This window comes from Ambystoma mexicanum, chromosome 5q, assembly GCF_040938575.1.
Source record: "Ambystoma mexicanum isolate Mex_15411 chromosome 5q, UKY_AmexF1_1, whole genome shotgun sequence".
In the NCBI taxonomy this organism is placed as follows: domain Eukaryota; kingdom Metazoa; phylum Chordata; class Amphibia; order Caudata; family Ambystomatidae; genus Ambystoma; species Ambystoma mexicanum.
In genome coordinates this window covers 188,068,127-188,093,735 of record NC_090933.1, presented here as the reverse complement: position 1 = coordinate 188,093,735, position 25,609 = coordinate 188,068,127, and positions in this window count along the sequence as shown.

The window sequence follows — 25,609 nt, the reverse complement described above, 5'->3', positions numbered from 1 at the left end:
CACACCCAAACTCGTGCCAAATTGAGATCATCATTTGCTCAACAACCCAGTGACGAGCAGCCATTGCAACATGCATGAGGTGCCATCATAGCCAATGCAAAAGTGTACGTTTGTCATCCATGACACACACATATGCATGCACAGACACCTACTCAAGGCATGCAAAACGCTGACCGAACATTAAAATGTACCGTTTTCTCAGTTTGACCTAATAAGGGAGCATGCTCAGGCAGTGCAGTGAACATCCTGATACCGAAAAGATGACTAGCAAGTTACATGCAAGTGGGCTTGGCCAGGCCTAAAAATCCATAACCAAAACATCAAGCAGGCACTGGTGGTGTGCAGACTTTTTTCTACCAATGTGATTTTGCAAATTTCCCTGCTTCACATGCATGATAAGTTTGCTTTTTTGAGACTGTACCTTTCAGTTATTGGATGAAATTGTCACCCAAGTTTCTTCAAGTATAAAAATCATTACACACAATTATGTGCATGAAGGCATTCACCAAAATACAGTTGTGCTGAAGAATTGAGAAACATAACGCCAATAGTTGATTACTTCCTAGGAAACATGTAGCAGAACATAACACACATAACCTAATTTGCAAACATTTACTGGATAAATTAGATTTAGAGGAAAACAAGAGACACCATTTTTCAGGTAATTTGTTCACATGTAATGGGCATGACTTGGGCAGAAACGCAAGTCCATGCACGCATAAAATCCATGCAACTTTCAGATCAGTCTGGCTACTCCTGTTCTCCGTTAGTGATTTTGTATTTTTAGTTTGGAATATGGCCGCTACTAGGATCACAAAATTTAGTGAGGTGAAGGTGGCTTGCCTCATACATAGAAGATAAAAGGGAAGCGCTGGGAAATGCAAAACCAGCTAGACCATTTAGAGGGTAGGGCTGGCCACTGTGCAGAGCGGCTAGACCGGGTCTTCCAGACGTTGGCCTTTACCTTGTTTCAATTTGTCATTTATTTTACAGTTATTTGTTTGCAACTAGTGTGTCGAGTTGGATGAATTCCCCATCTTATGTGAATGTGTTGAGCTGCTAGTATTTGGGTTTTTCTGGCTGGTACCCGATGTGCCTCTGCCACAGGATGAAAGGAGTGGGATCCTGTAGGCTCGCCAACCCCAACAAAGATCTGTTATTGCACCATCAAGGGGGTTTGAAATCCCATAACTCAAAGAATGCCACTAACAGGCAAACTACCAAATGGCACGGGCATGAGTAAGCGAACCTCTGAAACAAGGTGTGAAGGGCAAACCCCAGCCATGCTTCACATCTGTGAACTTAAATCATAAGCACCCTGCATTTAACACTACAACCACAGCATTTGCATTCGAAGTGAGGGACTACAACAACTGTGATCGGAGTGGTCAGGCGTAGACACTGTAGAAAGTTACATCCAGTTTCCCACAACCAAAATGGTGAAACAGCTCTGTACTACATATGATGCAGCAGATCAAGTGATAAACAGAGACCAACCATTGCATACAACAGAAAAACATTTAAAAATCTGGTATCAAACAGCCAATCCAGGACCAAGAAAATAACCTATAATGAGCTATACCGATCAGCAGGAGACACACAGAACGCAAGCTTGGAAACAGGATAAAGGGGCCTGGAAAAGCCTGCTTCAGGGACAGCTGCATTCAGAGTAGAGTCAACCACACAGAGGAGCTAGGAGGATGTGATCCTTGCAGATTCCTGCAGGGAGAACACATAGGGGAAGTTGGAACATTCAGTGGAGAAAGAACCATCTGCAGGAACCCTGACACAAGGGTATCCAACTGGCCCCAGGTGCAGGTGAAGAATTCCCAACCTGGGTAATGGGCAGTGACAGGCTGAGTAAATACTGAATCAAAGGTCGTAGTGAGACCAGATCAAGTGAAGACTAATACTCACTGGTGAGACCCACACAACTGGACACTGAAAGTAAGTTTGTGGCAAGACATATAGGTGAGAAAATGATTCTGTGTGAGTGGGTGAGAATCCAAGCTGGAAAATAAGAAGGTGAAGGCAGAGCAAGACAAGAGAGGACTGAGAAACAAGAGACCAATGAGATTCCTGAAAGACTGCGAGGGGTTCAGACTGAGAAAACCTTGAAAGAGCCTTCTTATGAGAAGCTTCTTTCTTCTTTCCAAGACTATGGGTAAGCTTTGTAGCACAGGATTTGTTTACTGAAGGACAGGGACTTAAGGAAAACATTGTTTTCTAGATTGGTGAGTTCCAGGGGGGGGCGAACAATTAAAAGATTAGGTTAAAATGTCTGTTCAGGGACTACAAGAGGTGCATAGAAGACTCACTCACTTTAGTTTCTCCTTTCCAGACACTGTGTAGATCAAGATGTCTCTCCAGTTATCGATCCGTCCATAGTTTCTATAGGTTTATTCCAACCAATAGATCGAAAAGTAACTGAATAAAACCTTTGTTTACCAACGCAACCTGTTGTTACAGGTCTGATTGCTCGATCCCCATACAATAGACAGTGGAGACAGTGTGTTTCTCTTATTTTTATTGTTGTGTTGATTTAAGGCAACAGCTTCTATTTTTAATTTTTAATAAGTATGTGTTGGCACCCCTTGAGACATTTGCCTTGCTTTACCTTGAGTTGCATTGGATTTCCTTTTCTGCACAACATCACAGAGTGCATTAATTGAAACATATACCCTGGGGTAAAGTGCAGTGTGCGTTAAAAATAAACTATATTAAAAAAACGATCAAAAAGTACCAGTTCTCCGAACGTGTTCTGTGGGTAGATATGACAACACTTATCAATTGTTGAAAATCAATGATCCTGTAGGTCGATGTTCCAATTCACTTATTGCTTGATGTGCTTTGCACTCTGACGTAAACTGCACTGAGAATGGGTGTATGTGGCTGGCTGACATACCCCAGAGCAGACATTGGGAGGGGTGGGGGCTTGAGTTGGTGTGCTGCTGCATACTGGGACCTACTGTGCTCTCTCCCCACCTATTGCCTCACCCTGGCGTAATGTAGTTTGTTGCATTGCATTCCATTACACATGTCCCAGAAACCGTGAATTCTAGGGTTGAGGACCATCCTACGACCACACTGATGTTTTGCCGATTTCAGGCAACTGTCTCATGTGTGAAGGTGCTGAAATCCGGGGAAAGGGGTGGGTTGTCCACATGTCACGTAGCCAGTCATGTCTGGAGGGTCCTATCAAGAGACTGAAAATTTGGTGCAGGTTGGGTAAACGGTATGGAATTATATAAGGAACAACGCTCTTCCAAGCCACAAACTCACAAACAAATTTTGAGTTTTGCTGAAATCCAGGCTAAGGGGTTGGGTGTCCAAATGTCATGTAGGCAGTAATGTCCAGAGGGTCCTAAGAGGCAACTATGCAAAATGTGGTGCAGATTCACCAAGCCACAAACCCACACATTTTCACTTTTATAAATATAAAAAATAGAGACACAAATATGTAGAACATAGCTGCTCTAAGAAGTGTAAGTACTGGTGAAGACATACTCGTTGTGCTGTGATCTATGCAGTCGGAGGAATTTTTAAACTGCTGCCAAGGATGAATCGGGCATTTCCTAAAAAGTAAATCTGCTACGTCTACAATTTTTGGGGAAAGAATCAACACAAACTTGAGTTGAATTTAAAAAGGTATTAAAGATTCCTACCTAGTCTGCTGTATCCTGGTGTTTCTGGTGCACAGTGCAGCAACAGGCTCGAGCAACACTAGTAGATATGGTGCCTATTCTTTGCTTTTGACTCAACTTCAGGAAGCTTTTGTAGAAGAAAGACTTGACCATGTGATGCTACTCTTGCTGGTAACAGATGGATACATTGTAGACTAGTGATGCCAACTTTCCTGCGTGTGGGGTGGAATTGCTGGCGATACTGACTATTCTGTGCATAGTTGGAAAAAGACATTTCTCCAGTTGCTTTCCTGAGAAATTTTTACTGAAAGCTCCCCCTCCCATGTTCCGCAATTCGGTCTAGTATTTTGCCAGATCACCTTCGAAAGGGAGTTGGGGGAAGCAGAATTTACAATTGGGGAACAGGTGAACTCCTCAGAATAAGCTAGGTCTCTGTTCAACCCAGGATTTGTCTTGAAGCACTGGTATATGCCATTGGTTTAGACAGAAAAGAGGGGGAGGACCCTTTCATCTGCAGGAAAGGGGAGTGTCCAGCAGAGATGGGAAAAGCAAATTTGCTCTAAAATTAAAGGAGTGCGGATTGCAAGATGTGTGAGCACGTGCTTCTCACTCCTCAGTCTGGGCCTACAGCATCAGGCTCACGGGCCAATATCTCAGCATAAAGAAAAATGGGTGACTTCTCCTGGTAACCAGCGTGGGAGGTTCCTTGCCCCAACCCCACCCCACCGAGAAGCAAGGAGATCGCTGTGACCCAGAGCAAAGAAGCTAAGCTGATCAAGGAGACCGCCCAAAGACTAGAGAGCGTCCCCTCGGAAGACACGGCCTATGCGCCTGTGTTAGCGGAAGGAGGAAGGCGCCATAGTGAAGTGGCAGGCCAGGCACTGGGCGCAGTAAGACCGAGTGAATGAGCGGATCGTGGCCCAAAGCGGATCGGAAGGGAGACTGAGCACCCTGTTGGTATCCCCCAAAGAAGAGGAGAGCTGAGTGCCGCCCCCCCCCCAGCCGCTCAGCAGGAGAAGCAGTGACTGGGGAACATTGTGGAGAGGAGCTCATACACCCCCCCAACCAAACTATACCAAGCTCCACTTCTCAACCAGGAGCCGTGAACAGACACCCATGAGGGGGAGTGAAAGGCACACGGAAAAGGCCACAGTAGGGAGGTACTGGGGAAAAAGTAAATAGCGTCCTAGGGAGTCAGAAGACCTCCTCCCCAACACCTGTCCCTTCAAACCATCCGGCTCACCAGACCAATAACGGGCCGAGGGGACCCAAGGAAGGGACAACTTTATAGTTGTCAAAGAGTGGTATCACACTAGCGCTAGAGTGTGCAGGAAATATTAGGAAACTGTATCCCAGCAACAGAGGGATTCTATCCCTCAGAGTGATCGCCCTGAAGCGAGGTAACAGAAAAGCATCAGCTAACTGAGGGGGACGGTCCATGGAGGGGGAACAAACAATAAGCTTGTAGACTTTAATGACCTCCCCTAACTACAACACATCAAACCGCCCCCTGCCCCCAAGAGAACGAGGAGCTGCCGAAAACCACGCAGGAAGTGTAGAAGGGACGGGCCACACCAGAGAGGGCCCGGGAAATAGTTATTGGCGCTCTGGGGAGACTGGGAACCCCCCCCCCATCAACAGTTCCCCACAAAACGAAAGGCTGACAAGACCAACACTGGGCTGCATGGCCCAAGGATTAACGCTCTAGCTGCCAAGACCTGGAACAAGAGATCGGGTGGCACGCCTTGAAGAGAAAAAGAAGAGGAATTCATCAGCGGAGGGACCCTCCCTCTTAACCTGCTGCCCTGATGCGCCCAATTAGGAAGACAGCAGTGACCCCAAGGTGGAGACTAAAGAAAAGGTCAGAGGTCCGAAAACCCCAAAAATGCAGAAAGCACTCCAAAGAAGGGATGACACAGAGAGGAATCACTAGAGATGCCAGGGGTTAAGGTGAAGGCAGTTCCACCCAAGTCCAAAGGTTCAGGAGATCACATGGGGGACAACTGGAAAGTTGCTGGCGGCAGCAGCAGGAAGGAGGGCAGGAACCAGATGTAGCAAAAACCACGGCTGGGGGACCCAACAAAGCGAATTCAGACAACATTATCCTGAATAAGGAAGACTTGCAAGAATGCCCCACAGGTAGGGAGGAAAGAATGATTAGCTCATTCCAGGATCAAATCGTGAAAATAAAAAAAGACATCAAAAGCTCATTACAGTTAAGTTAGGAAGGAAATCACTGACCTCGGAATGAGAGTGCACATCACTGAAAGGGGTCTGTCGGAAATGACAGAAGAAATTAAACAAAATCGAGAGCTGTTGGAACAAGTGGCCAGGGCCGCCCACAACCTTGAACTGCAGGCAGAAGATTTAGAAAATCGCTCCTACAGGTCAAATATTTGGGTGAAGTGTTCGAGTGAAGAGATCGTTGATGCGGACCTGAGACAAACTATGAAACAATGTTTCGACAGCCTTCTCAAAGGGATCCAATCGAAAGACGTAAAGATCAACTGGGAACACAGGGTGGGACCCAAAAGGAAGGAGCCTGGAACAAGGGCATGAGATGTCCTAGTGGCACTATCTTCATACACTATGAAGGAGGAAATACTAAGAGCAGCTAGAGCCCACCCTGGAATAACGATCAACGGATCTCAGATTTTATTCTACCAGGACCTGGCGCTAAGCACTCTACAAAAAAGGAAGGCTATGCAGCCGGTGACAAAAATACTTATAGCTAAAAACATAGCATACAAATTGACATTTCCGTTTGGGCTCCTGTTTACATGGGAAGGGAAGCAACAAAGAGTCACTACCTATGAGGAGGGTCTGTCGCTAATGGGCATGGAAGAAAAAGATGCCCACTAGATGCAAATGCCCCAATCAGCTCACCTGAGGAGGCCAATAAGCCTTGGGAATGGTCTGGGAGAAAGAGAAGGAGGGGAGGCAGGGAAGTAACGCTAAAAGGGCGCCAGCTCAAGCGACCCATTGGGAAGCTACAAAGAACAGTGGATAAGAAGAACTATTCAAGGGGCTTAGAGAGAACACGGAAAAGAACATCGGGAGGGAGAAGAAACCATTATGTAATGAGAGACCCGGAGGTGGGAATTTCCTGGGGTTGAACCAGATCCAAGGCCCCAGGATAGTATCTGGGGTGATTCTTGGGCACTCAGACCCTAACTGGGAACGGGGAGGGGGGGACTAGGGAAGTTGGACGGGAAGGAGGATACATTTTTGTAAGGCAAGGGGCAAGGAGAGAGGCGAAGAGAAGGGGGTAGGGGGGACTCGAGCCTGCAAGGTAACTTCAGAAGGGGATACAACATACTACTGATACGAACAAAAAGGAAGGACCACCATGGGCCTAATGCCACTTAGGATTACATCATGCAATGTAAGGGGTCTAAATTCGTCCGTCAAGTGCAAAACAGTTGCAGGGATGATCAGACGACACCAGGCAGATATCATTATGCTCCAGGAAACCCACATAAAAAAATTCTGATAAATCACTCACTTGAGTCCATCATTTCCCATATGCCTTTCAAGCAAACACACACGGGAGAATGACAGGAGTAATGATTGGCTTCAGGGGCATTTTCCAATCGCAAGTCCTACACACACTTGAAGATAAGATGGGGAGGTTCCTATTCCTTCATGTGCAAATGGGGCATAGGAGAACTGACCCAAACGAAAATCAGGTAAATTTCCTTAGAGAAGTAATAACAAAGTTGAAAAAATGTGCGGTTGGGGAGATCATCCTCAGAGGGGACTTCAATCTGGTGTGAGACCCCATAAGAGAGAGAAGTTCAGGGAGTGGACAAGGGAGTAAACCTCTGCCAAAGAGCCTCAGAGATGCCTTTGAAAATCTGGCTCTTAAAGATGTGTGGCAAGCAGTGAAGGGAGAGGGGACACACCTGTTAGTCTCATGTACACCAGTCATTGTCTAGAATCGACTACATCTGGGTATCAGTGGCTCTCCTGGCAGAGATAGATGACATACATTTGGGAGTAATTTCATTGTCTGACCAAGCACCACTAACACTTACCATGCAGAGGCGGGAACCATGCAAAGAGCTGTGGGCCTAGACAGTTCTTAGTTGAACACGAGGGAGGAGATGCATCACAGGAAGGGACCTAGGAGGCTTTCAAGGTGGTACTACAGAATGATATTATAGCCATACAGTCCCAAAAAAGGAAAATGGGGGTGGCCTTGGAATTAGAACTAGAATCCTAGATTAGGATAATCTTACAAACGCTATAAGAAAAGTCGGGCTTCCCACAACAAGCTGAAAGACCTCAAAGCCCAGCTGGAGTTACTACGCTCGCGCAGAGTGGAGAAATCCCTACTGTACACTAGACAGCGTTATTATATTAATGTGAACAGAGCTCAGACTCCTGGATAGACAACTGAGATGGCAAGAGGCAAATCGAACCATCATGGCCCTGAAACAGTGGGATTGGGAGATAATGGAGACAGAAGATACAGAGCTCCTTCGAGTAATTTTATGGTTCCCTGTACAAATCCGAAAACCCCGACCAGCAGTCAATTAAACAATATTTTGGCCAGGCCCCAGTGGGCAAATTGGTAGATACTGATGGGGAACTTCTGTAGGAAGATCTTACCACTGTGGAAGTTGAGGCTGTGATCAAGGGTCTGTCGCGGAACAAAACCCCTCGGCCAGATGGGTACCCATCTTGCTTCTACCAAATGTTTTGCACCAAACTGAGCTAAAAACTTGCAATTCTCTTTAATTCATTTTGCCACAGAGGTATAATGACACCGTCAATGGCAGAGGCCAAATTAGTAGTACTCCCAAAACCTAACAAGCACCCAAAGCTATGTGGGTCCTACCGTTCCATAGCCCTAGTAAACTTGGACCCTAAGATATATACAGGGATCCTAGCAGCTCGACTAGCACCTCTCCCACCGGACCTAATAGGTACAGACCAATCAGGGTTTATTCAGGGCAGACATACGTGGGACAACACCAGAAGGGTCTCCCATTTAATAGAAAAAGTGGAACATTGTAGAGTCCCAACGGTATTAATAGCGCTTGACGGCGGGTTGAATGGTGATTTTTATTTGAAGCTCTGCAACAAATGGGAGTGGGTCCAAATATTTTTACAGATGGTAAAGGCTGCATACAACAACCCCAACATGAGACTCTTAATCAACTCACGCTTATAGGCTATTGTGCATATGTCTAGGGGGACAAGACAGGGGTGCCCTGTATCCCCACTTCTATATGCAATATATTTAGAACCCTTATTAATGTCCATTAAACGAAACATACCAATTCAAGTGACAAGGTTCGGGGGAAAGAACATAAAATAATAGCTTTGCAGATGATCTGTTAGTGACCCTGACGCACCCAGACACCTAAATTCCAGCGCTACTACAAGAACTCTCCACGATGGGGGAAAGAGCGGGGCTAAAAATCAACAAGGTCAAATCAGAATTGCTGAGTCTTGGGCTAACAGAAATCACTTTCAGCTACAGAAACAATAACTTCCCTTTCAGTGAAAGTAACTCATTCCATTTCAACTATATACAGGGCCAACTACCCAGAAATCCTCTAAAAAATCAAGGCGGATTTAAACAGATGGAATCCACTACGGATCTCCTGGTTAGGGAGGATAGCATCAATAAAAATGGAGGTGTTCCCAGGTTACTTTATCTTACAGGCGCTTCCAATTAAGGTACATCTAGCATTCTTGAAATCACTGAATAGGCTTATCACTCAATTTATTTGGCAAAACAAACGCTGCAGAATAGCATCAGAGACCTTGATGGCCCCTAAGCAGAAGGGGACTTTTACTTTCCGAACTTTATTACATACTATGCTGCAGCTCAGTTGAGAAACCTTCAAGAATGGTTTTCGAACGACATGTCAAAAATATGGGCTAGAATGGATCAAGCAGTGGCAGGGACTCCCCCTAAAAGAGGTGTTGTGGTTGAGTAGATAAAACAGACCTAGGAACATAGGACTGAGCCACATTCTATTGGTGGTATGTGAAATATGGGACCGCTTGATCAGACAGGGGCAACTGTCCACAATTCCATCCCCATTCACCCCAAAACTGGAGAACCCCCAGTTTTTACTAAGAATACCCCAGGGCTCCTTTACAAGATGGTGGGCAGTGGGGTGCAAAAAGGTGGGAGCTATGATAGAGAGAGGAGAGGTCAGATCCTTTGAGAATTGCAAACAACACTGAGGTTTATCCAAAAAAGACAGGATGGAATGCTAGCAGGTAAGACACTGGTTGAAATAACCTGACATTAGGAGGGCAGAGCAAAGAGGATTGACTCCCTTCGAAAAAATTCATATCAACTCACACGGGAGCCAAACGGCTACTATCAAATTTATACGGAAATCTACGGGGTGAAGTCCCTTACCGTACATGGCCATACATTCTGAAATGGAAAAACATAATCGGGGAGGAAATACCAGTCAAACATTGGGAAACACTCTAGGGCCAAATTCCGAAATTAGCCAGAGCTATCCAAATCAGGGAGGCACGGTACAAAACTATGATACAGTGGCACTAAACACCGGAAAGACACAATGTACCCAGGGGTATCTCAGGAATGTTGGAGGGGAGAGGGGACTGGGGGCACATATGGTGGGACTGCCTTATGTTGCAAGGGTTTTGGGAAGAGGTTAAAACTCAGATCCAGAAATTGGTGCAGGGTCCACCAAACTACTCCCAGACAGAATGGATGTGCGGCCTCTTTGATCGGCAATTCCAGATACAGACAAAACCGCAACGCAAAGCTTTTATAATTCTATTTCTATTGATAGCGGCCTGGGTAGTAGTAGCGAGGCAAGGGAAGCAGAAAATAATCTCCTACGAATGTAGAAGGGCCTCGTAAAGTCTGGGACATAGTGGCCATGGAATGGATCACATACGGAAGTCAAAGTGACAGACGGATTCAGACAGCGCTGGGGATTGATACTAGATTACCTCAGGGGAGACTATATGCTGCAATGGTGCCCCCATAGCCTAAAAATATTGGATATAGTGTAGACATTGAAACCCATCCAGAGGGAAAAAGAGTTGCATCACCTAAAGACTAGTATGCAGGACTCTGGTCAGGGGGTGGGGAAGGGGAAGAAGCGAAAGGGGGGAGGGGAAGAAGGGAAGAGGGGGAGGAGGCATTTGTTGGTTTGCAATTTTGAAAAATTCTAATAAAAATAAAAAAGGAGTGTGCAGCCGAGGTGGTGGTGGTACACCACTTAAGCCAGCAGAGGGGAATAGGAATTTCCCCCACTTTAGAAATGGAAGAGTACTTTGGACACTACAGAAGGGGCGACATATCTAAAGAGACAGAGGGATTTGATCCCCAGAGTACTGAGAAAACAATCACCTGTCTGAGGCTAAGTAATAAAACTGGGGTGATACTGGGGGGCCTGGGAACACCATAGGCTTTATGATGTGGGCGCTTAAGGTAGATGGTGTATCTCCATGTTTCCCACGACAGTCCTAACAGCATAACTTCAGCCTTCCCTGGCACAAAACTCTTGTTGCTAAAGGCTCCAAATTAAAGTAAATATGCTTTGAAGAATAATGTGCAACAAAGCACTCACAGGAGGAGGAACCTAATTTTCAGGGAAGCAGAGGTTTGCAAGGGTTGCTCGTGGAAAGAAGTGTGGTCTCTGTGCTAATGTGCTTGCAGGATCCTCAATAAGACGGAATGAGGACAGGAAGCCCACCTTGCAAAAATCCAGAACGTAGGAGGCAGCAGTTCCAAGCGTGAACCACTAACATAATAAATAAAAAATAGCAGATACATGCTTTATAATTACGGCTAAAGGAGCAGCAGTGCAGACCGCTAGCTAATATCTGTCAGCTGGAGAAGGTTCTATGTCAAAATCTCACCTGAAATAATCCAGTGGCCGAAAAAGCCGCCGCTTGAATGCACTTTTAAAAACATTTATATGTGGGAGGAGACCCCACACCCCAGACTGCCCATTTACCTTAAATTATTACCCCAACCCACCCCCCCACATATATATGTGCGTTCAAAAGTGCATTTAAACAGCAGTTTTTTCAGCCACAGGATTATTTCGGGCAAGATTTTGACATAGAACCTTCTCCAGCGGACAGATATTAGCTAGTGGCCACTTATTTATTGGATACGGTGGAGAATCTGTAGTCCATGCAAGTCGTACCATTTCGCCAGTCAGGCATAGCTGATCAGATCCAGGGGGATAGGGCCTGGGTCAAACAATTGGCTAAGATATGAAAGGGAAGCAGAACATAAGGGGAAATTGTGAGTTTGGAATCATGGTGCTGTTCAGGAGTAGATTAGAGCATGGTGGCTAAGTGAGGTGGCGAAGGAGAGGAAAGTAGGAAGAAAAGAAGGGAGACGAGTAGTTGATATGGAGGAGACAGTGGGTTGAAGAAACAAAGAAAGAGGAGTGGGAGCACAGATGGGAAAGAGTGGAGAACAGAAGAATGGGAGGAGGAGCAGCAAAGGTGGAGTGTAGAAGGCAGAAAAGAAAGAAGAGGGCAGACAAAAGGAAGTTTATGAAAAGAGACCTTCTATGTACCCAGGCCCCAATAAGACTGGATTTGGCTGAGTGAAGTATAGAGAAAAAGGTCAAACAGGAGCAGAAATTGACAGTACCCTGGGGTCAAAATGCGCTGAAAAAGTCCAACGTCTGACTCCTCTGCCCTTGTACAACCAGCCCTAAATCCACAGGGCTGGTTGTACAAGGTAGAACTAAGTCCTGAAGGAGCAATGTGACATCTTAACCATTCCAATGACAAGCAGGAAAGACCCAGCAGAGTCAAAGGATGGCATGTGGGATACTGTAAATCCCCTAGAATACAAGCGACTGTTCAGACACCTGGGTGGTTGCCCTGAACAAAAGAGGGACATTTGGGAGGACCCTATTCTATTTTCAATAAACTTTACAGTACACATTTACATGGTCCTAAGTCTTCTGTTGATCCTTCAGTGGTGACTGCACCTGAACGAACTACGCAGAAGCGCTTCCTCCCTCAAACTTTGTGTGGTACCCCCTTTCTGTTCATGCATTCCCAACCCTTAAACCACAAGAACCCCTTAAGCTGCAGCCCTCGGGAACCAAGTGCCATGAACCACTCTTGCGTCTTACTTTCACTCAATAAAAAGCCCTTAAACCTTATTTCAGTGTCTCCCCTCAGCCCATGATGATACCCAGCTTCCAAGCTGCAAACTGCATGGGAAAGCCTAGAATATGAGATGCTTGGGTATGACTCGAACACTATTTTAATCTCATATATTTGTCACAGTGGTTTGGTAACGTGTATAACCAAATTCAGAAACAGCATTTAATAGGATTTGTCACACATATGCTTTTTTTAAATCTCCAATAACAAGAGAATTGTGATAACATACCTTTTCATAACTGGGCGAATCAAACACATTGTGAACGCCATAAGTGTCACCAGTCTCTCTAGAAACAAAATATATTTGTTAATAAAGTTTAACATGAGAAGACACTATTGTTGCCAGGCAGCCATCCATATCACACGCATGATATAAAGACACATTTAGTGTTTGACACTTTCTAGGGTTGTCTTCACTGACCTGCTCCAATTTCCCACATGCTTCATCATTTATTCTCAAGTAATTCCTTCCTAGTCTTAAGCACCATCATTTTGCCTTATTGTGAGCACCCAAGGTCAACATTTGCTCTAAATGCCCGCAACCCAAGTTATCGGCAAGAGGGAAGGAAGCGATATCAACGTATGGACAATTTAGTAGCCACTATTGCTGGTATCTAGCCTTTTCATACTCGGTCATGGGTGCAGGTGTCATGTTTGATCATCAGAATATGTTTAGGTGCTGAATGCTAAGCGTTCTGCATGTGAACATGAAAACCAGAGAACAAACATGAAGTACATAAACATGTATTGATGACTGCCCCAAAGCAGTATGTGGGCAGCCATGGAACAGTGTGCATTCTGTGACAAATTAGAGGGTGTTTCACGAACTAGTCCCCGGGGATCGCGTACTCAGGTGGCCAGGGGAAGGCCATCGCTTTTGGATCCCGACCCTGGGGGTGGACAAGTGAGGGAAGATCACCTGGGTAGAGGGTTCTTGTGGAGCGGGGGAGAAGCACCCAAGGGTGAGACATGGTATCCCCTATTTTTCCACAACCCATCTAACCCCCACCCCTGCTTATATTATGGGGGACTACAGCTCCCATAATTTCTCCCCACTTAACATTGATAACAGTACTGAGCCAATGAAGAATGAGGTCAGAAAGATTCCCTCCACTGACTTGCATTGGCTCTGTCCCTGTAATGAGGTCAGGCAGAGTCAGACACATAGTTCTAAAAATGCACACCTGCCACTTGTTACACTCTCTGTGAGAATAAAAGGTGGCGCGCACAGGCACACTGAGTGAGGCTGGGCACGAGAAAGAACAGCTTTTTCAGGGTTGATGCCAACCATGCTGTGGAAGTTGGAAGCCCAAAAGGCTGATGGACAATTGCAAGGATCGAGAAAGAGCTGTCGCCCACTTACCGCATTTGAACAAATCTTAGCAAAGAGCCGAAGCACAAAAGGGTTGATCTATATAAAGCACTCCTCACACTAGAAGCCACCTGACACATTCCACCTCCGAAACCAAAAATGGGACACAGACCTTGCGCTACACGACTCTCCAAATGTATGCCAGGCGATTCACAAAGGAGTATGGTGTTCTTCTATTTCAATGCAATACGAAATGCACAATGTAAAATTGTTGTTAAGATGGCACTATACACCTCAGAGGCTTTCCAAAATGTACCCAGGGACTTCCCCGTATTGTTGGAGGGGGTGTGGGGAAGTGAGCGATTACTGGCACCAATGGTGGGACTGTGTACATCTCCAGACGTATTGGAGCGAGGTGTTGGGGTGGATTCGAGAAGTGGACAGGATCTCCAGGACGCTTTCTCCTTTATTGGTACTGTTTGGCATTGAATCAGAGGGGGAAGACTCATACACATTGTAACGCACATGCCTTGCAACCTTTTCTTGGCAGCCAGGGTATGTCTAACGATCAGGTGGGAAATGTGTGACCTTGCCCTCGAAAAGGGAATGGATCACTCAAGCACACACCATATATGAGATGGAAAGCCTCACTGCTGCCCTACAAGAGTCACAAAAGCACATTGACCTGATATGGTTCCCTTCCATGGAACATTATGCAACTTACTGAGAATCCTTACTGTGATACTATAATAGGAGAGGGACGTTAAATGAAAAACTAGTTTTCTTTACTCGCTGATGGATTCTTTGTTTGGCATACCATGTTACTACTGGAGTGCAACCTAAAATGTGTCTTTCTTTGCCATTGTCACATTTTATGTAAAACCAATAAAGTACAATAAGAAAAAAAAGAGAAATTCATCACTTAATCGCAAATAATTTCGGCCGGATGTGGACCCATTCCAGATTTTATGTATTCCCTGATTTTCTGACAATGTCCACATTTTTAAATATTTGTGCGAGCAGACTCAACAGGCTAGCCTGACGTTTATAGCTACATTACTGTGCACCCTGTCGCTTTTGCTTGGACTTGGCTTCACAACTACTTTTGGAGAGGATACTATTTTTTAGGGCAGTGGTTGTAACAGGCATTTAAGGCACAAACAAGTAACTCTGTTGGATTCAGCATTTAGGGCATGGTAAAACACCATACAGTGATACATTCGGGAAACCAAGCCTAGAAGCCCAGTTTACATCTGGTGTGTGAGGCAAAAAGGCACATTAACTTGTCTTTAGCAGTCTAATATGGGAGGGAGAAAGCACTGCTAACACACTAAGAAAGGATGTCATTGCTTGGAGACTAGTGCCAAATGTACAATTGGGCACCAGCAAGTGTGATCAAAATATTTATTAGAGGGAGCTATGAACTCTGATTCTACAGACACAACAATCAGGAGGACTGATTTCTGACAGACTAGATTTACAATAGCAAACTATCAGTCATCATTAGGTATCTTTCTGAAATGAAGTACACTTCATTTGGCTCAAGAACCACCCACTAGTGGATACTTAAAATAAACTATTTAGCGTGCATGCAAAAACTGATGCTGGACCACTTCACCAACAATAACCCACCCTGCACTTCTGTCAGAGAACTACAATAACAAATGAAGGTAAATGCATACTGTACTTTGAGTTGGCGATGTTCCTTGCACTGGTTCTTCTCCTCTTAGGTCTTTCAGGCGTACAGGTCTGTAAAATTTGATAAAGTTAACAACCATGTGGAATGAATTAATACGAATAGCAGGTTTCAGAAGAACGAACTCCATGTTCATTTAAGACCAAAAACTGCTTATTGGCCATTACCTTTTAAGTCCTATCAAGCAAACCATATATTTAAGGAGCCTCAGAAATGTTAAATTGACCCATGGTTGAGGATAAACTGCTACTTTGCAGTCTGAAGACATCAACGCAGTTTTTCAAATAGAGGGTTTTTTGACAATGTAAAGCTGCAAGTACTGACAATGGCAACAATGGTACGGTCACATACACCTGAATGAAGACAGCAGATGGTAAATTTCCAGAATCTTGTGATATAGCATTAATGAATGTTGCTCACATATTGATAGTGCAATATGATTTAAGAACACAGGCTAATTTGGAATAACCTTGTGATAATATTTTTTTTTAAAGGGCAATGCACTTCAGCAATGTTTTGCATAGTAGGATGTCTTCAAATCAAAACAAGTATATGCTACTCCTTCATTTTGCCTGACAAAAGACTCTGTTTTAGGTTTTAAAACACATTGGTGGCATTCAAGTAGCGTTCAAGTAGTACTGGATCTCAAGCGGCACCAGGGGCTTTATGTTTGGCATCAGATGTATACTGCCATTTATCTGGTTATGCCACCAGGTAATGGATTACCAGGCAATGGGTGCACACTCCACTGTCACGTAGCATCAAAGCATTCAAGGCAAGTCCATTTGCTGGTTTAGGGTTGCCTCACTGCATTTGATGCCTAATGTTGGGAAGAACTCCCAGGTAATGCAGAGGGACACTGGAAGTGCTCTAACCTGGAGTGCCCAACTCCCTCCTTCCCAGACACACAGAGGATTCAGTCAACGGCAAGTTCAAACTTTGGTTTATTACAGACAAAACCAACAGGGATCAGCAGATGGACAAGGAACATCCATGCGCAACAACCAACCTCCTCAGATCGCAGGCCGGTTTTAATGCAATATTTCATCAGTACGTCGTCACAACCTAGGCCCTTCTCCAGAAAACCTATCAAGCTCCACAATGGGATGTTGAGCACCTTACCACCTATAATGGACACTATACATGTTATTCTACTGACCCTCGCATGTCAGGTGGCTGGCCTGGTCGATCCCCAAGTTACTATAACAATGTTGGAGTGTGTTGGGTTTACCATTGGTTCTTGTCCATTGCTACCCACCCCTAGTGTACTAAACTGTGATTGGCTAGAGCCGACGTCCCCAGGTCTGGGATCTGAAAAGATTCTCAGCTCTCTGTGTACTTTTTCAAGGTAATAAGGATGACTGTGTGTCTGTATTGTAACTTGTGTATACCACCTTACTCTATGAGAGTGCGCCTCTGCTCGGCGTAACACTTGTCTCACATTGTAGCATATTTGTTGCAGTCTTATGTCTGGTAGCCGGAGATTGCCTCTGAAGAGGGACGATCGAAATCCGGCTATGTTCCCCCACCCACAAAATACACTAACCAGTTCAAGAACCAAAGACAATATGGCCGCCAACCTTACAAGCTCACACCAATCCCCACTGCACCTCCCATGGACAAGTACAATGAAAGATACCCTTCTTAGTCAACCTTGCAACCCAGGAGCAGTGCGAACATTACCCAAGGTAGATGAAGACCCACAGAGTGGAACCAAAGACAACTCGATTGACAGTCTCGACTAAAAGCACCAAGAAGGCATGCATCAAGTCGTTAGAGACAACACGACAAAGCCACGTTAGACATGAAGCACACATTCCAACTGCACATTCGGGAGACACACCAAAATACACGAAGAACACTGGCGTACAGTTCTATAAGTTAGGGGACAACAACATGCACATATTGTCTGCAAGTTTATTATTTTGCCATTAGCTTGTCGCAGAAACCGCAAGAAGCAAGAAGACCATGTGTAAATGCTTGCAGATGCTTACATGCAAATGACCCTATGGAATGGCAGGAGCACTCAAGGGACCTGACAGAGCCATAACCTACTAACCTATGGATACTATGGGAAAGCATAGTATCCATGGGTTAGGAAATCACAGTAGGCCATAACTGTCTCTGAAAAGCTGAAGCTAAGCTGAATGTAGCACGGACCAGAGAGCAGTCAGGTGCACGAAACGATGCTACAGTCAAGGTCACACTGTTGCAAGCAACATTCTTTTCCCTGAACTGAAGAAACATCAGTGCGACAGATCCGTATAATTCTCCTTAAATGCAAACTAATTCAGAGCTCCAGAGCTCACAAACCCGGTCTCTGGACACGTGGTCCGGCAGGGCTGACAATGAGCCAAGATCTGGCAGCTGGGAAGAGCCACAGTCTCACGGACCAGACAATGGTTGCTACCAAGTTGTTACAACCAGAGCCGAAGTCATGCGTTGGGAAAGGAGCGCTCTCATGGTGATGGTGGGTCACACACTGTTATAATGCAGACACATAGCTGCACATATTACATTGAACAGGTACACTCCGAGCTGAGAACCAACTGGAGTCCCTGGCCGGGGGGGGGGGGGAAGCTCAGCCAATCATGATTCAGGACCCTAAGGGAGGGTAGTTGGGGGCACCAACCAATCATCAAGCTCACATACTGCAACATTTAGAAGTAGCAGTTTTTCGGGGATGGTACAAGTACAAGCCTGACACTGATCCCTGTTTGTTTGTTGGCTGTAATAAACCACAGTTGAACTTGCTACCCTGTCTGGACATGCATTCCTTTTAGGGAAAGGGAAGGAGTTAGGCCTTCCATGAGTTCTGAGTTTGCAAACTCCTAGCAAACCACCCTGCTTGCCTGGGAGTACTCCCCAACAGCTCTCTTTCCCACTGCCGGTCACCGTCTATTGTCTGCTTCGGCTGGGGCACGTGTTCAGCCACCGTGAATTTGAGCTGTGCAGCTCCGAATTATGAAGAATTATTTGCATTTACTGCAGCTGGTGCCTTCGTCATCTGTGGGTTGGAATGTCATCCATATCTCGTGGCCTTGGCTGCAGGTCCTGTCTCACGTCTTGCGCCTTGTCCTGGCTGAATCGGCTCAGCTCGTCTCTGGCTCCGAGAGGCCTGTGGCCCGCTGTAATTTAACAAGACCATTTTAATGCGGTTTCTACCATGTTCATGCTGTACTACATTCTCCATAGGTTAGTCACACTTTGTTCTGTCAGGTCCCATAGGGGCTCCTGAAGTTCCATGTGGTTATTTGTATATAAGCATCTGCAAGTTTTCGTTCAGGATCTCTTGCTTCTTGCGGCTTCTGCATGCTGCGTTTGGCTAATGGTAAAAATAATAAAAGCAATGACCGTATGTATATGTACCAGTCCTCTATTCTAGAACTGTACGATTGTGTTCTTCATGCATTCAAGTGCGTGTTTGTGTCCCGAAGTGTGGATGGCACATGTGCTTCATGTCTAACGTAGCTATGTTGTGGTGTCTCGAATAACGTCAGCATCATCCATGGCTTCTTGGTGCTTAGTCCAGACTGTCAATGGAGGTATCTTTGATCATGGCTTGTGGCTCTTCATCCACACGTGGATAGATCTGTATGCCCCTCAATCGATCTGGCTGGGTGAGGGGATACCTTTCGACATATTCATTAATAATGGGTCCATTGGGAATTCATCCGAAATAGAATGGGTGATTGCGGTGTTTCCTGGCCTTCTTCCATGTCATGAGTTTTGTGGGAGGGAGAGGTTGATGGTAGGCTTCTCTATACCTCTTCAGTTCCCCCTCTGGTCGACCTGTCGACCACATACATATGGCAGTCCTTTTTTGCTCTGGGCTGCCATATTTTCATTATTCCTCCAAGGAGCCCATAGTAATTGGCGTGATCGTCAAATGACCAGTGCATATAACAGAACACTCCTCTCGGGGTAACACCAAACCCACTTACCTTCATAGTACTTGGGATCGTGCAGATTGTCGAACTTCATGGAGTCTGTTGAGAATAGTTGACATTGTGCAATCCTTTCTTGGTGCTTGTCCCTTTCCACAAAATTCCCATCTTTTACTCCCCCTATGTTTACATCCATCAGGATCTGCATTCCGACTCTTCTGCTGTTTTCTTGCATTTGGCCATGCAGATTTTGATCCCACACATTGATGCTTCTGCCAACACAAGACCTCCCGTTATCACCTTCAATCCGTCTGTCAGCCATGATTGCACCCATGACCATAGGTACACTAGCCAGCTCTTGTCCTTACCTGTTCTCCGTGCGTCATCTTCCATCTTGGCATGCATCATCGCCAATTGTGCCACGGCATCTGATAGGGTCCCGTCATCTTCATCGTTGGCAGGTGTGAATATGCAACAAGAACGCCCGATTTTTGCACAAACTCCACCTTCCATAGCCATGTGGAGGTCCAGAACATACCTATTCTGGAGCGCCACCAACCTTATTGCTCGGAGCTCGTCCTTTATTGCGTTGAACCCATGCACAGCTGAATTCATTGTTAGCATCAGCTACCATCGAGTGATTTTTAACCACTTTGTATTGTTGTATGTCTGCACAGAGGGTATTATTGATGCAAAGAACATTTGTGTCCTGCTGAAAAGCCTGTGTTGTGCTGGAATCTCGTCTAGTACTGCTTCTGATGCTACGGAGAAATAATTTCCTCCTCTTTTTACTCTGCTCAATCCCACTTGTTTTTCCACTTTCACTGTCTTAGCCGTGGGTGCCGCCTCAATCGATCTCTTCTTTTGTGTGTTGGTGTCCATCTTTGGGAACTCATCGAGCTTCACATCCTTTCTGGGCACGACCAATTAAGGCATGTTGATATGCACCAACGAGCAAACTCCTCCCCAGTCAGGTGGTAGCTTCTCTTATGCTTTCAATCCGCAAGCCCAATATTGATCCATCAGCACTGCTGTTCCAGTCTTCATAGCTGCGCATTGTTCAATTGTTTTGCACCCAACGTTCTTGCCAACTTCAATTTCGCTGCTGTTCTGAGAGCATAGTGCTGGTGTCTTCAGGGGTATTATTGGCATTGGACCGGCTTCATTCTAAACCCATGTCAGTAATCTTGCACTTGTGTCCCATTCTTTTAGGCACTTGTCCTTTTCCTCCTGCACCTTATTCACTGATGACTGCACTAGTGTCAGTGTTTTTGTCTTGACTAGTACTGTGACACCGTAGACAGATGTCATGGGGGTCGGTCATAGACATTTTGGCTTCGCAATCGCAGCATCGCTTGAAGCCCGAAACCCTGTGGGACGACATTGCGTTTAAGTTTTTGAAGAAAAAGCGTACAAAGTACAATAAGAACCTTGAGTAAACTTGTCGTGTTCCTGATGCAGCGTTCAAGTGCGTGGGAAAAAAGGAACTTAGGCATCAGGCACAGTGACGTGGTGTATATAGGACACCTGATGTCACGTCCACAGCCGATGAATGAGAGCCAGACAAGACGGATCAACAACCAAGTTGAAGTCCGCTACGCCCCCTGTCGAAAGGTTTCCAAACAGCAGAGCTGGATGATGATTATCTATCATGATGAGGAATCAACGGGAGAAAAGCAATCCATTGAAATAACCTTCTGTCCATGGCCTTCCACAAAGCAAAGTTCCATACACTGGCTTGCGGTGATTGTTAAACAAGAAGTTTAGACTGCGCATGCGTGAGCCGCGCATGTACACCTAATAGCATCGGCTCCCGGCGGCCGTGGAAAACATCCTGGAATAACCTGGCCCTCAGGCACCCAGCCAGCCCAGAACCGAGACGGGACCGTGGCGGCACCATCTGGGCAGCACGTGCTGCTTCCTTGTGGCGAATCGGAGCCTGGAAAGCATTTAACAGGCCGAAGACCACCGGCGTAGTGTTGGCCACCATATTGGCCAGCGCAAGGAGGCCAGCTGCCTGCCTGCCCCCACACCACCACTGCCCTTGGCAGCACCAGCCTGGAACCGGAGCGGACGCCAAACCCACGGCAGCCACGGGTGCCACCTGAGAGCCCCTCCAGACAGACCAGACCAGATACCAGCCACGGGGTCCAGCGTCCGCACACACCAGCAGCAGACTAAGGTGAGAAGCGCCACACGCGCCACAACTCACAGGCATCTCACTGTCACGGTGGCGGAGTGGCCCCCACCTCCCCACGGAGGGTACTTACACCGAACACAGGGCAGAGCCGCCACTGCCAGGAGCACACCTCCCCTCAAGCAGGCCTACTTAGCCGAAACCGGAGGAGCACACGAGACTACAGCACTCTGAGCCCAGAGCGAGGAGGAGCACTTCTTCCACAACACTGCTACTGGAGACGGGCCACGGGCGGGCCGATAGAAAGGCACTACCTATGTAGGCCTCCTCCAGGGCTAGGCTGACCCCCAACACGCCGGACCACAAACCCAGCGGGGTAAACAGCCCCAGGTGCAAGGCCCACACGCAATACACACAAGAGAACAGGCGCTGGAAGCTGCTTTCCAAGATACAACACCCTGACCTGGGATCAAAACGCCCCTCGCTGCAAGATAAGTGACGTGCACCCTGCATTAGTGGGTTCCCGAGCACGACCACACCTCTGAGATACCGGCTCATGTACAACGCTTGTTCCACCTACCGCCAGGAGGCATGCTAGTGCACACCCACTCTACATAACAACCTGCCTAAAGACAGCGGGGCATCAGTTAGGAAACCCCAAACCCACTGAACCCGTGTGAGCTGGGAGGCCGGAGACCTGACCACCGTAGAGAAAGCCCACCTGGCACCGGCACCACAGACACCCCCCTGAGGCTCCGTCTACATTGCCGGAACCACAACCCAAACAAGGATACACCAGAGGACGGCCCTAAGTGCTACGGACGACACACCCATTGTGCACAATGCCTAACTCTGCACAACTGGCAGACGCAGGGCGAGTACTCTACCCTTGAACAGCTGGGGGAAGCTTCACTGGAACCTTGGCAACAATAAGACCTGGTGGCACCTCAGCCACAGCACGGGTCGGCACCAGAAAAACAGAAGACACACACAGTCCTCAACGCCGCGTCGCACCAGGAGACTAACAGGATCCACTCGGACAAAGTGCATCAGGTCAACCCTAAGGAACAACCACTGCCACAGATAGGTCTACATGGCCAAGAACCACAAGCAAGCACAGTCTACTGCCGTGGCCATCACCCTCGTACAGACACAATAGCGGACACCCTCCACTGTATGCGCAATGTCTAACCAGACGCAACATGCGAACCAAGAGCAAGGGATCAGGAGATTGGAGGGAACCCCACTGACAAAGGAAGGGCGCGGCACAACAATCTCAGGATTCTTGGGATCCAGGAAAAAGAAGAGGGCCCCAGTGCCGAACTCTTCTTGGAGGATTGGCTGGCTCATGTCTTCGCCCCCAAAAAATTATCCAAGTTCTTTTCCATTGAACGAGCACATAGAGTGCCCACCGGGCAACCCACCCCTGGAGCCACGCCAAGAATGATAATTGCACGTCTTTTAAATTTTCGAGACCGAGACGCTATCCTCCAGATGGCACGGGCCTCGGGCCCAATCACATACAACTGATACCGAGTGGGGTTCTACCCAGACTACACCAAGGAGGTCCAAAAGGCCTGCAGTCGTTCCACTCTGTCAAGAAGAAACTCCAAACTCTGTCAATCAAGTATGCCTTTTTTTTCCCTGGCTATGCTAAAAGTTCATCACGAGGGCACCACACACCTGTTCTACAACCCCAAAGAGGCATGGGAATGGCTTGAAACGCAAATCCTCAACAGTCCTGGAGCCCGACGCTCGCCTCCTAGACCATCTGCACAGAAACCCAAATCCGCACAGCTCTTGCCCCCCCTTAACCCTGGAGGGTCTGGAAACCGAAACGCCACAGCATCTGGTCGAAAGCACCACTGAGAACGGATGAGGCTTCTACACCAAAAAGACCAACCTACAACGTAATACTAGGGGAACTCTGACTTCGCGGCCGCTGCCCTCTAGGCGGTGTAATCACTACCCCAGTACGGGATATCCCATAGAAGTTTCACAGTTATAAATTCAATGTTTGGGCGACAGGTGCTCCCAGTTGGGGGTGGTGGGGGTACAGGGTGGGGGGAGTTTTACGGGTATAGGCAATCAGAATCACAGAACAAGAAGGCATGACACCCATTCCTCCTGGCGGAAGAAACACAAACAACCCACCTGCGGGGCCCGAGATACCTGCATTATCCAGACAAGTTACATAGTCCCATGGCAACCTCTGGACGACGCCTTGCAAGGGATACATCTGGGTACCCCAGGCCTACGCTACGCCCTCATTGGAAGCGATGGACCCAGACGTGGGACACACCAGACAAAGCTCGGGAGAGCACTACATATGATCCAAGAGGCTAACAAGACATCAGATCCTTTTTGATGCCTCACAATGAGACCCACGCATTTAGAGCAAACACCGACAAGCTGTTCTTATTGACCTGGAACGTCAACGGCCTAGGCTCCAGTGTGAAACCAAGACTGGTGCTTCAGTACCTCAACCGATACTCACCAGATATAGCCCTCCTCACAGAAACACATCTGATCGGAACCGGTAACGGCTTCTTTAGAAGATTCAACTACCCGCACACCTATCAAGCAGGGTTCACAAAAGGCGCCAGGGGTACAATGATACTCATGCACAAACGACTGCCTATACAGGTCAGGAAGGTACGGACCGACCCCAGGGGCCGATTCGTGATATTGCTTGCAAACAACCTGGGGCGAATAATGGGGTCTTGTTGCGGTTTATGCTCCCCCCACACTTACGAAGGAGCTACTTGGCGAACTGCAGAACATACTCCTGGAGGAAGACGCCGACTTATGGGCCATAGGGGGGACTTTAACGAAGTTATGGATGTCATGGCCGACAGGTCCCACAGAAGGGCTGGAACTCGACTCGCCCCGACAGCTCTGTACACGTCTGCCGAGACAGTGGGATTCTCAGACACTTGGCAATCACTGCACGACAGCGAGGCCGGATTCTCATTTTTCTCTGCTGTACATAGAACGTTTGAGAATCGACTAGGCCTTCATCCCCTGCAATATATCCCACATGCTTGTATCCGCTGAGTTCCTGGCAAGAGGTATTTCGGACCACTCCCTGCTCCTTATAACTATGAAAAATGCTTGCCACTACCCAGACACCACCTGGCGCCTGAATACATACCACCTACGGCTCCGCGAAATTACTGAAGAACTTGAGAAAAAGACTACGGAATACTTTGAAATAAACAAAGGTTCAGTGGAATATCCGATCTCGATATGGGAAGCATATAAAACTGTCCTCTGCGCAGAAGCCATCTCCGCGGTATTGGCCTACCGGAAATGAGACGCCCAAAAGATTGTGGAAGCCGAAAAACAAGTGCTGGAATGTGAAGACCAACTCCTGGCACAAAGGTACCCAAAGCACCAAGGAAGCCCTGATAACAGCGCAAGAAGCCCTCAGTAACATAGCCCTGCATAATGCACAGGCGGCCCACTGGCTAGTTCAGAGTCAGATTTACGAGAAAGGAGACAAGGCAAATAAAACCCTTGCCCGGTTGGGGAGACGTGAACAAACCAAAGGGTACGTGCGAGCCATCAGATCCACTGTGCGGGAGCTGCTAACTGCAGACTCTGATATAGTAGAAACATTTGCAGCCTACTATGAGAAACTCTACACCCTGCCAATCGAGAATCCCACACCCGCTCCCTCTAGCTTTCTCGACCGGATTGAGATCCCGAAACTGTCAGCACAACAAACAGATCTCCTAGACACCGAAATCACCGAAAACGAAATCCAAGAGGCGCTGGCAC